Source organism: Dendropsophus ebraccatus, chromosome 4, assembly GCF_027789765.1.
Source record: "Dendropsophus ebraccatus isolate aDenEbr1 chromosome 4, aDenEbr1.pat, whole genome shotgun sequence".
Lineage (NCBI taxonomy): Eukaryota > Metazoa > Chordata > Amphibia > Anura > Hylidae > Dendropsophus > Dendropsophus ebraccatus.
Window position 1 is genome coordinate 55,863,443 of NC_091457.1, and position 18,786 is coordinate 55,882,228.

General features: G+C 45.3%; 1 protein-coding gene across 11 annotated transcripts in view; it reads left to right on the top strand.

The window, feature by feature from the left end:
- The first annotated feature begins 328 nt into the window (after positions 1–328).
- The window catches only part of PACSIN3 (protein kinase C and casein kinase substrate in neurons 3), a 68,731-nt gene continuing 50,273 nt past the window's right edge, over positions 329–18,786 (top strand). For 5 of the 11 annotated variants that reach the window (XM_069965856.1, XM_069965854.1, XM_069965865.1 and 2 more), the window contains exon 1: positions 329–406. The gene's annotated coding sequence lies outside the window, so the exon portion shown is untranslated. Of the gene's footprint in view, positions 407–458; positions 647–8,090; positions 8,216–18,161; positions 18,281–18,786 lie in introns of those variants that run through there. The other 6 variants (XM_069965855.1, XM_069965857.1, XM_069965858.1 and 3 more) reach the window with 6 other exon arrangements.

The following is an 18,786-nucleotide window of genomic DNA, read 5'->3' on the forward strand; positions in this document are numbered from 1 at the left end:
ATCTGCTGTACGGTACCTGTAGGGCAGGGTTTTAATCTTGTGGTTTTCGAGCTCTTGCAAAGCTACATGGAAGCCTGTCAGGGCATGATGGGAGTTGTAGTTCTGCAGCGTCTAGAGAGCCACAGCTTAGGGCACAATGCGGTGAGAAGAGCTGATCTCCTATAAGGACAGGTGATACATCCCACTCCCCAGCTCCACTGGCTGTGAGGCAATGAGGGAAGCAGCAGCAGCTCCACAGGGAGGCGGAGCTTATTAATTACCGGGGAAGGGAGGGCTCCCTGCGGATTGTATACGGGGGCAGGACGGAGCCAGGGACACTGCGGGGAGACGAGGGGACGAGCGGCGCTCTGTACCACAGCTATAGCCGCACACGGCGGGCACAGGCCGAGCTACACGGCGACCACAGGTGAGCAGCGCCTCGTTCCTCAGGTGGGGGTGAGGGGCGCTGTGCTGGCGACGTGACGCAACCGGGGAAGCGGGCGAAACCCGGCGCGTGAGAAGGCGCAGTGAACGGCTGCAGGGCGCCCTGTACGGCTGTGGGCTCTGGTGGATGCATGGGAGGCTATACAGTGCTATGTGTGACAAGCCCCCACTAAGGAACATAGGGGGATGCTGGGAGACAATAGCAATGACCTGTGGCCTGTGTGTAAGTTATAGTGTACATATGTATATTGTATCTTTTATGTGTTTTATTGGCTGGAGAATTGCAACTTGGTTAACATTGGGATATTCCCCCTGAGGCAAGCGCCCTGCTGTATGATGGGTGTGTGTATATATATAATATATATATATATATATATATATATATATATATATATATATATATATATATATGGATGCAGTGCCATCTGCTATAATGCTACTTATAGGGGTCTCATCCTGTAAGTAGATGGAAGGCTGTGTTCACACACAGCAGATTCTTCCAGTGTCCCACTTATGTGCATGTAACTTGCTTAAACAGCCCTGTGTATATGAATAGAATTGCTTTTCTTTTAAAATTGTTTGAACAAATTGGATGAGTTGGATAGTTATCTGCTGGTGAGGGGGTCCAGCTGGTGGTGCCCCTCCAATCTCACAGATGGGGATCTGAGTGAATGGCGCAGTGGGTGGGAGCTGCTGGAGATAGTGGAGTACAGCATTCATCTGACTCCCATAGAGAATGAATGGAGCACCAACTAGGATCCCTGTTATTGAGATCACTGGGGCACCATTGGTTGTGGTTGGATCCTTGTGATCAGATAGTTGTCCTCTACTCGCTGCATCTGGGATAACTTTGCAAGATAGGAAAACCTCTTTGAGCCACAGAAATTTCTGCAATAATCTGCTGTGTGTGAATCCACCCTGATGAGCAATGGATCGGTGACCTTAGGTGTGGCATAAGGAGTAGACGCTAGAGGTAATGCTTTCCCCATATAGGCATGGCCTTAAGTGTTTGATTCCAGCTTATCCTTTCATTGTGAAAGGAAATATGGATAGTTGATCTGTGTAATGTTCTGTTTATTCCATTAGGGTGGGAAAGGTGTTGGCACGGATTATTCATTGGGTGCTGATTGGGTATATAGAAATTCAACATAACCCACTCTCCTGTTTGCTACGACAGTCTAATCGCTTACACCATAAACTGTTGGTGGCCATGGCTAAAAAAAAAGCTGACCGGTTTTAAAGGTTTGAGGTTTTTTAGGATTATATATATCTCTTTAGGATAGGTGCTCTGTATCTGATTAGTGGGGGTCCAACATCTAGTAGCGATTACAAGCCGTGGCACCTGTATACACAGGGTACTTCAGATAGTGGTTGTGCTGGTTTACTGCATCTCAGCTTCCATTCACATCACTGGGGATCAGCTGCTATGCGCCAACATGGCCAATACACCTGTACAGAGCTTCTTCTGCTTCCAGGTCGTTTTTTTTGTACGCTGGTGATGTGGTTCTGGCAAACAGATGATTTTAATGGTGATGGGTGAACCTTACCAGATTAGGCATTGAATCAGAAAACCCTTAAAAGCGTCCATATAGTGTGGTAGGAAGCAATTTGAAACCTCCAGTTGAAGGGGGCTTTTTATTCTCCCCCAAAAGGAAATGTCAGGGGAAGAGATATACTGTATATAGGCAATGGCATTACACTAGCAATTGTTGAATGAACACTCCAGGCAAAACTTATATGCTATGCTATGTCTAGTGTATGGATTAGGGGGCAGAGCATCATGATACCAGAATTCCCATTGCTTTGCAATGAATCCCTGTCGTACACCACAACCATAGGACCTTTAAAGTGACTGTACCACCTGGCCTAGGCTGAAGCACTGGAGGAGGGCCGACCCACCCTAAGTGGGAAGAAACCCCTGCCCCTCTATGATAGGGTTCCATTGATTCTAATGGAGTCACGTCATGGAGGGGCTAGGGTTTCTTCCCACTGGGGGTGGGTCGGCCGCCTCCAGTGCTTCAGCCTGGGCCTGGTGGTACAGTCACTTTAAACCTGTTGACTTCAACTGGTGGCTCTTGAGCTGGTACAAAACCAGTTGCAGGCGGTCAGGTAATGCTGGGAGTTGTAGTTTTGCTACAGTTGGAATGCCACTGGTTGAAAATGAGTGCTTTATAAAGGTTTAATCTTGGTAAATAATAACCTGATAACCAAAATGACATCTAAGCTACTCCACATGGGTTTCCTTAGAGGACAGGGAGTGCTGTGGGGTGTCATTAACAGGGCAAATGGTTACCCACAGCAGGGTTATGGGTGGAGGGAGCTAATATTGCTTTTTGTGTTCCTTGTGGGTTCTGACAAGCTGATGCATTTAATGCATTGTAGATGCAGCAATGCCCATAAATTTTTCTGAATGGATTTTTTTCTTCCTTGATGGGGTTATTTCAGTGCTATCAGCTGAGTATATAGATTGCAGCATGTTGTGTGTAAGTTTATGTTTTTTTTATCACATTTTATAGCTGCTGTGTATACACAGGTGATGTCATATGTCATATACATGTGCCCTTGTGAATCTGTCTTGCACTCCAAGAATGTGTGGTATGCTGCACTATTCTTCCTGTACAGCACAACAGAACCCTATGAACCCCATTATATGTCAGTGAGGTCTGCCAGGCTCACTTGTTGTGCCGTTCAATGGGCCCTCACTGTCATGGCATCTATTGTAATGGAGCCATGATGTTGGTGTGAACAGAGTCTAATGCTACGTTTACACGGGACGATAATTGGCCCGATCGCACGATTAACGATGTCGGAGTATCATTTTTTTTTTTTAAATAACGATCAGCGCTTAGACGGTATGATATATCGTACGGAAAAATCGTTTTGCGATCGTTTTAAGATCGCCTGCTCGCAGCCCGGCCCGCTGCTCATCCGCAGCCCCCTGCGCCGCCCCGATCGCCACCCCCGCCATCCCGATCGCCACCTCCGCCACCGCTCCCATAGCCCCCGCCGCCCCGGCCACGAGCATACCTTACCTGCTCGGCGTAGCGGGTGTTCGAAATTCCCGACTCCCCTCTTCAGTGCATTGATTGGCTGAAGAGGGGAGCCGGGAATTTCAAACAGCTCCTCTTCAGCACTGATTGGCTGAAGAGGAGCTGTTTGAAATTCCCCGCTCCCCTCTTCAGCCAATCAATGCACGGCAGCACTGATTGGCTGAAGAGGAGCTGTTTGAAATTCCCCGCTCCCCTCTTCAACCAATCAATGCACTGAAGAGGGGAGATGGGAATTTCGAACACCCGCTACGCCAAGCAGGTAAGGTATGCTCGTGGCCGGGGCGGGGGTGGCGATCGGGCCAGCACAGGGGGCTGCGGATGGGCGGGGGGCCGGGCTGTGGGCGGCCGGACTTTAGCGACGACTGTTTACACGGAACGATCTGCGAATTTTTTTTACGAACAACAATTTGAGAACATGTTGAAAGATCAAATTGAATGATTTCTCGTTCGCCGTTTGATCGTTCGCTACGTTTACACGTACGATGATCGTTTGAATTTGATCGTTATCGCACAAATTCGCACGATGATTGTTACGTGTAAACGCACCATAAGGCTATGTTCTGCCTGTTGAAACAAATGCTATATATAAGCATACTGATCATCTGGTTTTCTGACAAATGCGACAAGCTTAGGAAGAGCTACAGGTGTGAACCTAAAAATGGTGCAGAATTGTGACCAGTTCAGTGAAGGTATTGCCTAGCCTTGGATTAAGGGGCCCTGCATCTGTGGTTGAACTGTTGAATTCATTGTCGCATCAGTCTTGTGTGTATGATTACTAAAGGGGCTCAAGGTTCCTTCAGGAATTCTTACTTGGCCCATGTTAGGGGTTTTCATCACAAACAATCCCTTTAAACAAAAGTGACAGTCCAAATCTCAAGACCCCAGATAGACAACTCTTTACCAGTGGAATTTACTGTCAGATGCTGGTTTCATCGGCAGAACTGCAGTATTACATATGGCATATCTTCTGGAATACTGTCCATAGAATATAAAACACACTGCTGTCAGCCTCCTGAAATTGTTGACAACAGGAAACAATAGAGTGCAGAAAATTTATGAGGCTTTTATAGCCATGGGGTCTACAAGTATGCCTGTAGTTTGGATCCTTAGGGAATTTTTATGCCCCCCCCCCCCCCCCGAAGTGGCATAGAACCATATTTTCAAGTTTCCATACACCTTCCCTGCCAAGACAACTATGGCATGATTGTGGTTTATCCGTTAGTGACATTTTGCCTTATACTGTTATGACAGTGGAGGCATGGAGGTCTTAAAGTTGTATTCCCATCTAAGATGAGACCTTTGGTATATGTGTCTGCAGGGAACTGCAGCATCACTCTATTCCAGTGACTGTCACTAGGGCTATGTTGTAGTAGTTCTTCACACAATGGGTAGCATCATAATCTGTACCCAGAACTAGTAGTCTGACCCACACTGATCAGAAAGATCTTGTATCCTCTTTCTGCAAGGTAAATAGGGAAGTGGCATGGGCTACCTGCTGGTTGACCACTTGCACAGTAGTGGGGACACTTTGCCTGTTTCTGTTTTGCAGGAACTACAACTCCCATTGTGCTGTCAACCAAAGAGTGCTGGGTGTTTCCCTTGGCAGAACTGGAAAATTAACCCTCTCTAGTATTAACATACTATTTTAGGAGTGGTCCAAACATAGCCCATAGCCCTCTCCTTAGCCTACTATGGATATGCACCCGCGACCAACCCCAACCTGTCTGTACAACTCCTTCATACACTGTAGGCATTTTGTGCCGTGAATACAGGCCACACTAGGGCATGCCTGTTGTATTTTGCGATGCAGATTGCTGCACAAATGGAATGAATAGGTTATATCTGCAAATAGACAAAAATTTACTTATGTATGAATGAGGCCTGGGACAACCCTGTTTTAGATACCTTCTGTGTATGTCAGTGCATTGGAGGAACTTCTGGCATTATAACGGTTGCCTGGGTTACTGGACCACTTCTTCCTCCTGGTATATCTCTGGCCGTCACTTCTGAAAATCTTCATAGTGATGTGTCCGCCACCAGACCTGAAGTTACATATTTAAATGACTTGTAGTAGTGCAGAAATTCTGTTGATCTGAGAGTTGCTTTATGGCACCAATACTACGAGATAATCTGGAATTATAGATGGGGTAGTGATAACTATTCTGCAATGTATGAATCAAAGTGTCTGGTTCTAGCCAGGACCTGTTCCTGTTTCTCGGAAGGATTTATACACATTTATGTTCACTTTGTGTTTTGTGCAAGTTTCCTATTAGGTTGTTTAACTTGTTATGCTAGTTTTCACTTTAGGTGTGTGACTAATTTTATCTTGGTTAAAAACCTCAGTAAATGTGAATCTTGAAAAATGTGACCTAGTGACTTTTTCCTCCTCCTCATTGTGGCTAGATGGGCTGGTGGGGGGCCCTGGCCGCGGCTAGATGGGTTGGTGGGGGGCCCTGGCCGCAGCGAGATGGGTTGGTGGGGGGCCCTGGCCGCAGCGAGATGGGTTGGTGGGGGGCCCTGGCCGCAGCGAGATGGGTTGGTGGGGGCCCTGGCCGCAGCAAAATGGGCTGGTGGGGGGCCCTGGCCGCAGCGAGATGGGCTGGTGGGGACCAGATAGAAATATTGATGGGAGCTCTAGGTTGGTCACTAAAATGAAGATTCCCTCTCTGGCCTCCAGTTCTTTACTGGTGACCTGATTTAGATTTTTTTTTTTCTGGACACTGTTAATAACTCTGATAATATCACAAGCTTATTTGACTTTCTCTGTGACTCACTGTTGTATAATATTAGCATTCCACAGGACTTGACCTAATGAAGTTTAGTGCAGGATCAAAAGTTATCCACACCCCATTTATAAAGTGTTCCGTCCTTGGACAGGAAATAAAAGCCTATGTTTAATAAAATGTCACTTTTTATGTTCCCAAGGGCTACATTGTACTATTTCTTGTATGCAGAATGCCAAAGGCCAGTAGTTCCCAAACTACCCACTTTTAGCCAAGACTTTTGTCTGGACCCCTCCACTACTATACTTTGCTCTATTCGAACAGCCCAACTTAAATAGTGCAGAATCAGCCCGCCAGGGAGCTGTTTACAAGAGCAGTCTTGGAAAGGTGGGGGGGAGGGTTCAGAGTAACAGCTTAAAGCCCTATTCCACGGGGAGTTTAGAAGAGCAAACGAGTGCTCTCAGCGCTCGTTTTCTTCTCGTTTCCCTCTCGCTGCCGCCGCTATTCAACGCGGCTGCAGCGAGCGGGTGAGTGCGCGAGGGGCAGCGGGGGGGCTGCCTGGGTGATCGCTGATCGTCCGGGCAGCCCATAGGATACAGCAGCGGTCTGCTGCCGATGCTCCTATTCAACGGAGCGACGGCAGCAGATCGCTGCTATATCAGTCGCTTGTTTTTCAACATGTTGAAAAACAAGCGACTGCAACGATCAGCCGACATGAACAATTTCGGCTGATCGTTGCACTCTATTCCACGGGACGATTATCCTCCATAGCGGCCGATATCGGTCGAATACGGACGATAATCGTTCCATGGAATAGGGCCTTCACACACAGTTTTCTGGGTCTTCTGCACAAGGCAGCAGACTCTGAACTGGGGGAGGGAGACTGAAAAGATCACAGTATGGAAGAAATTTTTTGTCTCCAGGAGCAGGGATGGTTTAACATGCATTTTACCTGAGTGAAATACCCCTTTAACAAAAGTAGGATATCTTGGGCAGTGGTACAAATAATGAAGGGCACAGTTAGAATCAGCGCAGCAGCAGCACCACTCGGATAGCACTGAAAACTTTTGCTGGTACATACACTTTAAAGGTAATCTTTCATCTGCAGTTTGTGTACCAAGCTGCTGCCAAAGGCTGAGGCGGTTTGTTGCACTGGAAGGGGGGGGCCTGTCCGTTGTAATTAATATTGGAATATTGGGGCAGCCCTACGCAGTGATTTCACTCCAACGCTTAGAGTGCCAGATGAATGTTCATTAGGAGGGGGGAGTGTACCACACCATCTCATTTGCATAGTGTTTAAAGTAAAGATTTCCCAAAAACTGAGGAATAAGGTAAGAAAATTACCTTCACCCTAAGTGTCCAGTGCACAAAGGGAACATGATGGCAGGATACAGTTTTCTAACCTGCTGTTAGTTTCCCTGTAATGATCCATAAAAAGCGATTTTTCCTAAATATTAAAAAAAATTTCAGCTGATGCAGTTTAAATACCACGCATGTAGGTTCTTTACAGGCTAATAGCAATAGTTTTGAGTGCATGTAGTATGGTGACTTTTTAGTAATTGTATTGTGTGTAAAATTCTGTTTGTATCACTCTTGGGATCCTACAGCTTAGTCCTTGTCTATGTATGTGGGTATCTATTATAAAGTAGTGTTCAGCTGTGTGCACAGTAAGCCTGGTTGGGCACAATCGCTCCCACCACACCACCTCCCATCGATTCCATTTTTTTTTTCCTTCAGAACAAAGCTTGTTCTGTCCAGTTTAGCCCTGCGATGCCTTAACAAATTCAAAGGGGGCTCCTCCAGTGTATGCGGTCTGCGGACGCTCTGGCATATTCCTGCGTTACGTAGATTAATTCAAGCCGTGTCTGAGCACAGCCCCCCCACACAGCGTTGCTGCTCTGTGCCAACACAGATTGAAATTTTCCAACCTACTTGTTTGCCAGACAGACCAAAGGCTCCTGAGGCAGTGTTTACCCTCGCGTTCCCCCGTCTGCAGCCGCACTCCACTTCTCGGGCCAGGTAAGGCTCTCTATTACAACCTTGACATTGGGGGGAGGGTTTTGGGCATTGGAAGTGAATATCCGTAGTAGGTTGTACCCTGTTGCATTGGGAGCAGTGACTGTCTGCAGGAGGAATGGGCAGCAGCCTGGATGTTAATGCTCCTGCAGTAATATGACCTATTTAGCTGCAAGATATTTCTGCCTAAAGTGAGTGAAAGATTTCAGGGAGGGGTATGCTGGGCAAAGAAGGATTCTGGTCAGGTGGTGCTGCTTCTGTAAAGGTTAAAACACTTTAGAAAATCCCACATTGAAACTTGAACCCCCCCAATATTTTACCACATTAACTCTTTTGTGGATGGTGCCTTGCATTGCCTTTGGTGCAGTGCAAAACAATCAGTTTTGTCTTGAAACCTTCCCGTCTTTTCCACTCCTGTTGCTGACTTTACTGAATACACAGTATATCCTGTTATATTCTGGAATGGTTGCAGCATCCTGCAGTGACAGAATCGGCTGCTGGACAGTGGATCCATTTAGGGATGAGCCAAGAAAATGTGTATTTTCTGTATTCCAGTGCAATTCAAAACCAAGGAGGGTTTGGCAGCTTCTTTTCAGGTCGTCTTTTGCCAGTGTGCTCATCATTTTTGTTCAGTTTGAGCTAGGGAGGGAGTGGGGTATGGTCATTTCTGTGGGAAGGGATGCATAGTTATCCACAGCTTGTACTGTGTGGGTATAAGGAAAGCACTCAGAGCTGACTTTGTGTCCTTTTAAAACCCGTCGGGGCAGTTCCTGTGCCAGCTGTATCTCAGAAGATTCCACAGCCCATGGCAGTCTTTGTATCCTTCAACTCATTCCACAGCACAAAGTAAGAACAGCAGGGTCTGTGACAGAGGTGAGCAACTCTAAGCGTTATCACAGTGGTAAGCTCCAGTGCCATGCTTACGAAATATCTGTACTCAGGCAGGGAGTGACTTTAGGGTGGGAGAATAAAAAAAACAAACAAAAAACAATATTGCATCAGTTTTCATGTTTTAGCAAGTCCCGTGCTCTAGGAAATGGCAAACTGGGACCTATCAGAGCGAGAAATGAAATCCTATTAAGACCAGTGTGGTGTTGTGGTGCAGGAAGACCCAAGGTAAGTAAACATTTGTGGTTGGGAGATCAAGCTTGGTCCATGCAGCATTAGCTTTTACATGAAAGGGTAATGAGGTTTTGTGTGTTTTATGGCATATGTTTATTTTAAAGGGGTCTTCCAGCTTGAACTAGAAAAGTTCCTGAGGGAGAGACCTCTCCGTAGTTGTTTCCTAGATATGGTTGAGTTGTGCAGCAGATATCTATCTGTGATCTAATGATCTTTATCCTACAGTTTTGCTATGTAAGCAGTTCTGTAACCAGAATGGAGTGGTGCTTATAGCTAAAGGGTACACATTTTTTTGTTTTAGTTTTTTGCCCAATATCATCTTGGGCAGGATATAAATAAACCTAGCAAAATATATTTTGGGACGTTTCTAAAGCGTTGAACTGTTGTATGGAATAGAATATTTCATAATTCACTGTATTAACTTAACATTGTGTAGTCCACCATGTGGTCTACTGTACATTCTTTTTTTGTGCCATTAAGTGGGCAAGGTCTCTTGACAATCCCTTGTCATAAGCTGTTAGCAGTAGTGTAACAGTAGTGGGCGCTCTGCTCGGCACACCTCTTTTGGCAGACCTGGTCCATACATGTGTTACATAGGCAGCCATTCATTTTAGTAAGAAGATAAAAAGATCCTCTCCAGCTAATGTAGTTTTCAATGCTTTTATTGGATATACAATAGCCGGTGGCTTGCCTGGCGCCGTTCATATACCCCCTACAGGATGTTTTATTAAGTAATTACTTTACCTGTCCGCGATTTGGATTGTATGCAGACTGCAGGATTCATTGCAGAAAAACCATGACTAAGGACCCAGTGGGGTCCGAAACGCGTCAGTGTTTAATGTATATCCAATAAAAGCATTGAAAACTACATGAGCTGGAGAGGATCTTTTTCTTCTTCTTGCATATGATACCCCGGAGTCCAGGAGAAGTCTCTCCGTGCTCAACCGTTTAGGCAATCAAGCCAGGAGACATGGCTCTTCATTCTACTGAGTGCTGACCCAGTACACATTGCTTTCTTCATTCATTTTAGTGGCCGCTTGTAATACTGCATTTCTCTCTTAGGGTATGCTCACACTAAGCAAATAGATCGCCACGCTCAGTTTCCTGACGTGAGTGAATGAGAGAGCAAGCGCTCCTCCTCTGCCGCCACTCTCCACTTGAAGAAGTGACTTGTCTGCAGAGGAGCTCGCTCACGCTCTCCCATAGACAGGCTATGGCACACTGAGACAGGCACTGTTTTACTCAGTGTGAACATACCCTTACTGTCCAGTGGCGTGTGACCCTATATTGTGTGGCTAATCATAGGATTTGGCACCATATACACTAGCAGTTTACATTATTGCAGACATATCATATCTATCAAATGCTGTCAATTTTGAGTGGTGTAATACTAATGTGAAATGATTTCTTGTTTCTGCACATGTAATATTTCTTCTGTCAGATTCTGAGCCAAAAATGGTTTTCAACTATTACTGAAAGTTGAATATGGCTCACAGGGTACGTTGGGAACATCTGGTGTGTGATGATGGATTTTGGCCTAAGCAGGATTGCATGGTAAACCTCTGCAGGTTTGTTGGCAGATGATGAAGTAAGAGGTCCTACTGGCCCATCACTGTTGGCAAACGCAGTGAATTGAGGTGATGAAGTCTTTGCTTCATCTCCTCTATACGCATGCTCTGGAAAAAGGTGCATGCATGCGTGCATATAATCTGGTTTGGCTTGAGGAAAAATATGGCACAAGTGCTGGTTAAAATTAAATATCTACAGATTGCTCCATCAGTATAACACTATAGGAGCATGGTTTGAATGCTGGTCACCTGCACTGGAAGGTGGTGAGAACTGTTTTATGTCTGTACAAGGTCCCTTTTTTTTTTTTCTTTTTTTTTTTTTATAACGTATGTGTGATGTCTCACCACGGGTTTTGCTGTTGGTTACACCCTTCGTAAAAGTCTGTACTTATTGTATATGTGTGGTGATGAAGGTAATGATAAAGTTTTACCACTAGATGTCGCTGTATTAGATTACATACTTCATCCGTGCAGCATCTAAGTACATAAAAGGTTATTGTTTATTTGTGTGTCACTTGGATCTGTGAACTTATAGGAATAATCTCTCTCTTTACTTCTATTGCACTCTTCACCCACTCACAGTGCACTTTACATACGCTGAGGAAGGAAGTCACATGGGTAGAGGAAGTGCATGAGTCTTTTGTGTTGGACATTGCAGAGGAAGGAAGCAAGCTAGACAGCTCTCTATAGTAGTCCTCTCTGGGCCCTGGCCCTCTGCCAGGTCCCTCTTCCTTGAAGGTCAGTCTTAGCAAGAACCCTGTATGGGTAGGAAGCAAGACAAGACACAGTTAACAGTTTCTACTTAGTAACGCTACACAACACTATGCAGTGTTAAATACCTCCACAGAAGAAAACAAGTCAGAAACAAACCTCAACCCACCCAGTGGACTAGGAGAGTCACAGAGCTGGGCGGTATCTACAGAAAGCAGTAGGCTAGGAACTGATCCGGATGGAGCAAAGTTGCTAAGAGCCTAGGAACTCTATCTCGCAGCGCGGTTGTCAGCAGGGAATCCTCAGCATTCCGCTCATACCAGGTAACAAGGTCTGGGGCCTTGTCACCCTCATAGGACGGTTCAGCCGACACTGGTGGGCATAAGGTGGTGTGAAGACCCAAAGGTCAATACACAGTCACAAGTATTCTCTTCTAAATATTCTTCTAGCTCATCCTCCAACATCCCAGCAGAGGACAGTACTACTTGGGTTGAGACTCTCATGACATCCTCCTCTCTGCTACTCTGATTCTTTGTATCTCTCAGCACGCTACTCTGTTCACATGACTATACCCTCTACTACATTCCGATCACAGATCTGGTTGCTGTATTGTCAAGTATTCGTCTACAAATATTATCAAGTGCTTTCTCAAGAGAAACCTATACTGTCAAAGTAAAGCTGTATAACTTGCTGCACACAAGTACTTCTCAAGTAAAAAACAGCTTATTTATGGTAAAGAGACTTTGTGATTCTTCACCCCACACCGACACAGTGTACACTACAGTCTTGGGACACTTCCCCTTTCTGTGGGTGACAGTTCCGATAGTCCAGGAGGGTCACTACACCACTCCGGCCCACGGTCATATTATCCCAAGGGACCTAGTAGCAACCTGGCAGGATACTGTCCACAGGGGAGAAGGGTACTACTGGCCTTCTAAAATAAAAGCAGGCGTGCCATCACACCTGTGCCTAATCGGCACTGGTGTCACAAAGTAACATCTTAAGGTCGGGCTGTATCTCTGCCAACCACCACCGGAGTGGCGTCACACTTCACCATCTAGCAAGTGACCAGCCGCTCCTCTGACACAACATCCTGGGGTCACCACATATGCATTTATCACTTACATTGTTCTGTGCAGCTGATTCAGAGAGATCCTCCTGAATAACATGGATCATAAGTAGTCCTCTTCATTATGTGGGTGAGCCTAGTAGTCCTCACTATTTAAATGAAGCAGACTCCGCCCACAGCTGCTGATTGGCAGTTATCTATCAATTTTGTATGTAAGCATTCAACTATCAATCAGCAGCTGGAGGGTTGGGTGAGGGGTGTGTCAAGAATTCTATTCCCCTGTATTAGGAGAACATCTGAACAAAATGATGTAAGTAACACACCAATCTGTTCAGCATTTCTGTCGCTAGTTTATGCTGCTCTCATATAAGGTGGAATAAACCCAGTGACCGATTCCCTTCATTTAACCGCAAATAAATGTTATTTTAAAACAGCGGCCGCCGTTTGAAATAATGTCTGTTATTTGCCATTAAATGGCTGCCATCTACTAAATTTCAACAGTTTGTGAACATGGCCTTTCTGTGTTTTTAGTCCACTCTTTGTTTTGGTTGCAATATACTGAGCAAAAATTCAGTGTGAGCCTAAAAAGTTATATACAATTTATGACCTGTTCCCTTTATCAGTCATGTCAGATTTGGAAGAAGTTGACTGTATTGTTTTTCAGAGGGAAAATAAAGGAATGATTTATAAGGATGTTTTGAATCCAGATTGTATGTACTCTATCTCATACTGTCTGGTCACTGTAGCTTATCACTGTGTCTTTAAGGATTATAAGATGTAAGTAGCTTAAACACCCATTTGGTTTACTCCTATTAAATCACTTATTTTCTTCTTTGGTTTAAAGGCTAGTACCCAAATAGGAATATAATTTTTTCACCAGATTGTTTTCATTATTAATCTGAAAGGATTTTAGTTTTTTTTTATATAGTTAATAAGGTTGAAAAAAGATAAGGGCACACTGTCCATCAAGTTTAACATATAACCCTACTATGTTGATCCAATGGAGAATGGCATTCACCACATAAGAGTTTTTGCCTATTGCCCTATTACAGGGAGAAAAGTTAATTCCCGACTCCACTATGGCAATCAGAATAAATCCCTGGATCAGCGTCCTATCACATGAATTCCAATACCCATAACTCATGATATTATATTTTTTTTAAGCATTCAGGCCTCCATTGAACTTGTTTAGCAAGTAAGCCTTGACAACATCATGTGGCAGAGAGATCCATAGTGTGGCTGCTCTTAGGGTGGTATTACACGGGCCGAGCAGGGCCCGATAATACCTGTAAACGAGCAGCGATCTGCTAGATCGTTGCTCGTTTACTGGACCTATTACACGGCCGATAATCGTTTGACAAGAGCTGCAAGGACATCGTTACCGATGTCCTTGCAGCCCTTGCTAAACTGGCATACATTACCCATCCACGTTCCAGGGCTGCTCCTGCGTCCGCTTCTCCCGGGGGTCCCGCGCGCTCTCTAGCGTCACAGCAGCCTGTCAGCTGGTAGGCCGCTCAGCCAATCACAGGCCGGGACCGCCGCGGCCTGTGATTGGCTGAGCGGCCTATCAGCTGACAGGCCTCTGTGACGCTAGAGCGCGCGCGGGACGCAGGGAGAAGCGGACGGCAGGAGCAGCCCTGGAACGTGGATGGGTAATGTATATCGTTAGTCGCCGGCCACGCACCGCTATTACACGCAGCGGTGCGCGGTCGGCGCCCGACGAAAATAGGTTCTAACCTATATCAACGATCAGCCGATGATCGTTGCATTTATTACACGGAGCGATAATCGGCCGAATCGGGCCAATTCGGCCGATTATCGTTCCGTGTAATACCACCCTTACAGTAAAGTATCCCTGTCTGTGGCAGTGGTGAAACCTCCTTTCCAGGAGCCTTGGTTTGAGTCCTTACAGGAGCAGCATCTTCCGGATAACCGTTTAGATGCCACAGTTGCCATTGATAGCAGCATTTGGGGGGTTAAATGAGTCATTTTGGAGATCATTCCGATGCCTGTCACTGATGGTAGGTATCAGCTGAAGATAGGAGCCGGAACCCGTTGGGTATGGCATGGGACCAGCTCTAGATCCCTCTACATACACTCCTCTCAACATTATGTATCTTGGTGGGGGGGAAAAACAGCGCCTTTCAACAGGATGAAATAATGTGGTGTGAACAGGTCTTCAGGCTGAGAGCTCCAGTGTGCATGCCAAGCTTATTTATAGGGTGACATCCCCCAACTCAGTCAGACCTGTATATATTGCTAAGACAACCTATTACAGGAGCATTTCTTATTTCTACTGATCTCTAGCAACACCACTGATGAAGACCTTGCACAACTTTTAGAAGCACCTAACAGAAACGGTTAGACTCCTCAAGACACTATGGACTCCTCTTGAAGTGTTTTGTGGTAATGTGGAGGGCACCTCTTAGCTCAAGGAGCCCCTGTGCCCCTCCCCCCCCCCCCCCCACACAAATAGTCACATTAACAATATACCCCCCAGTACAATTTAACCCTACTCCAATAATTTAAATTTAAGAAATCTAAAGTTCATATTTCACAATTGGGGACAATCCCCTCCATCTATGTGGCGTAGCCATATTTCAGCTAATTTTACTCAAATAACCATTATTCACACAGTTCTTAATTTCCTTTAGAGCGATGTTCCTCCAAACGCCCCTTCGTATGTACGTACCTATCTCGTCAATTCCTACCGGAACCATTCCACCTATATGTTCTAACGATATGGCACTTATTACTCAAGTATATTCACTAAGCAATATATATTTCATATCTTTTATTGTGTATTATAACCAATATAATCACTGGTGATTCCCAAGCACTCACTCCTGATTGCAATCATTTATTCATTCTTACTCTGTTTTTACCCTAAAGAAACAAGGCCCCCTACTTCAGAGCCTGTCTCTCCTGGTGACACCCGACTTATTTCTTCCATTCACCGAGAGTAGGCCCAACATATATGATGCCGAGCACTGCTCTCCCATCCTGGTTCCCCATCTGCCGTGGCCTGGGGTGCTGAGGATGTTATGCAACAGATGGGCTCTGTTGTTTGTACTGGGGCACTTTGGTCACAGTGGGCAGGAGTGGTTTTACCTAGCCCAGGACACATGGGCATCGGCACTTGAAGGGTTAGCACTAGGTGTGGGTGCAGGTGCAGCAACAAAAATAGTAAAGAGTTCAGCACTTAACCAGGAATGAACTTTACTGGAACACTTCAATGCTATACAGTAGCAGAACACAGATCTTGACAGGGGCAGGTGACAGCAGTGACTACAGAGGTAGAAGAGTTTATAAGTAGGTATGGAAACAGTCTTTGGGGCCCTGTCCAATGTAGTAATGTACTGTGCCGGGATTAGTGTGGAGAATAGTAGAGAAGAATAATGCTCGTCTTATGCCCAACCAGTCCAAGAAAGTTGGGTAATGTGAGCCCCAGGCCTTTACCTCTGGGTTTACCGCTTCCCAGGATAGCAGTACAAAACCAGTAAGATACTTCAGCTTTCTACACTTTGTCTTGATCAGTAAGATCAGTTCTTTGCCTCTGGTAAGGGTGCCTTAACACAAAAAGATTTATCTGACAGATAAATATAGTCTTTTCCTGGCTTTGGCTTTAAAAATGTGTCAGATCTCAGTGCAGAAGCACCCTAAGCATCCCTCCTTTTCGGTTTAGCACTGCATCATCAGAAATATCTTTCTTAGAATTGACTGTGGCTTAGGTCCCTGGCCTGGGCCATCGCCCAGGTTTCACTGCAGCAGGAACTCTTTAGTCTGTCTCTCTTCCCACCATCCACTAAAAAAGACCTATAGGATTGACCGGGCTAAGATCTGTGTGTGGCACCTGCGATTGGTCCGAAACTGAACAAACAGTGTACAAGCTAACCCGTCACACTGCTGCTGTGCTCATACAAACAGACAGTGGTGGGACACCAAGTGGTGAAAATGCTGACAGCAGCTTCATCTTCTTTGTGTGTGACCTTTTTGAGTTACCTTTTACCTAGGTGACACAAGACCACCCATCCCGGGACACTACATATCAGCCTTCGTCCACCACTCAAATGGCAGACTGCCATCCAGGGCTCCAGGTACTTTCATACCAGGATTACATGATACCACCAGTCCCTATACATAGTTCTCCACTTCTGTATATATTGCCACTTTCTGTTATTGTTCACATGCTAATATTTTCTTGTCTTCTTAATATTTTTCCATTCTTCTACTCTTTCATGGTTTGAAAAATTTTCCAAACAACCCCCAACATTAATTACCCATACTCTACCTAGTGGAGAAAAAGGAATGGTAGTTACAAGTGTGAGGGGCAACTCCCAGAGTCACATCAGTCTTCCAAATTTACTTCTCTCTGTTTTGACTTCACCACTGATGGGGCCAGGTTATATTTGGTGGTTACTTTTGGTGGTAAATAGAAATGTATGGTCGTCCTGTCTGCAGCTCCATTAAGGGGCGAGCTGTTAGGATTGGCTGGGTTATTTCAGGATGGAAGGCCAACCTTCATTTCCAAGTCTAATTTTGTGTATAACTTCAGTAACCTTTATTCACCTTTTGTGTACAGCTTGTATGAAAGATTTGTTGTCTTCAAAGCAGGCAGGTTCAAGTCGGAGCCTGAAATCCTGGGCTTAGGGACTTTGATCTCCATTCCATATGCTGACTCTCTATATAGGAACTAGTGAATGAGCTCCACTGTTCTCGCAGTGCTGTGTGGGTACATTTGCCGAGCACCACATTTGCATTCTTTTAATTCTCTGCCCTCATTGTGTCCCATCTTTTTGCTGACCACTCTGTCAAGGAGATTAAAAGGGACTTTCTTTCGAAAATCTAATTCAAAAGGAAATGGAACATCCAGATGCCTCTAATAGATCTCTGCTCCCTGGAAAGGTTATGTTCTTTTATTGTTGAAGCTAAAGTTTTTTTTTTTTTTTTTTTATTCACTCTGTTCGGGCACTTTATGTCTCAATGTAGGCTTAGGTTGCTGCTTTGTCTTTCCTTCATGCTTTATACTACAATTCTGCTTGTTAAAATTCTAGTAACTGCCTCTACATCTAGAGGAAAGAAGGTTTCACCATCAGCACAGATGTGGATTCTTTACTGTAAGAGCAGTGAGACTATGGAACTCTCTGCCACATGATGTTGTCATGGCTGATTTATTAATTATGTTCAAGGGAGGCCTGGATGCTTTTCTTGAGAAATATAATATTACAAGTTATGGGCATTAGCTTTCTGGTGATACGTGATCCAGGGATTATTCTGGTTGCCATTGGAGTCGGGAAGGAATTTTCTCCTTGTGATAGGGCAATTTTCATCTTCCTCATAGGGGTTTTTGCCTTCCTCTGGATCAACCCGGTAGGGTTTCTCTAGGTTGAACCTGATAGACTCTTGTCGTCGTTCAACTTTATTAACTATGTTACTATATACAGAAGCAAATGTTTAAATTGAAATTCTCGATTTTCAGCTTTGCAGTTTCTCCACTTGGCTGTATTAAAGTTTCTGTGGTGGGATCCCATCTCCTTTGTCACTGGAGGCACTCTACCAGGCACCACACCTCTTCACCATAGCGCAAAGAGAGGTGAGGTAGGTCCTTTTAAACTTATTCACAATATCAGCCACTGCCTATGGGCCCGTGTGAGCGATCCTAGTCCCAGCAATCAGCCGTTTGTTCGTTGTACGCTTCTTCGTACTGACTGGATCTTTTGTGCTGCCTGTTCAATGCCCATTCCTACTGGCTGACCTTGAGGCCATTTGAAAAAAAATTAAAAAGGAACCAATATGGAAGGATGCCCCTAATGTTTATGCTGAGAGAATCACTTGGACATGCTTGCTAGCAGCTCTGTAGGCCTGAATAATAAGTGCTATAAAAAGTGGTATTCTGAAATGTTTTTTAACCCCTTTCCCCAATATGACGTCCAGGGACGTCATGAAAAGCAGTGCCAGAAGGCATCATGACGTCCCTGGACGTCATGCTTTCCCTGCCTCCCCCCACTGTCCCTAGATGAGATCGGGCGGCAGGAGGAAGCTGTGTCACACAGCCTCCTCCTGCTGCCACTGCCCGGAGGGGAGCCGTGTTCCCCCCCGGACAG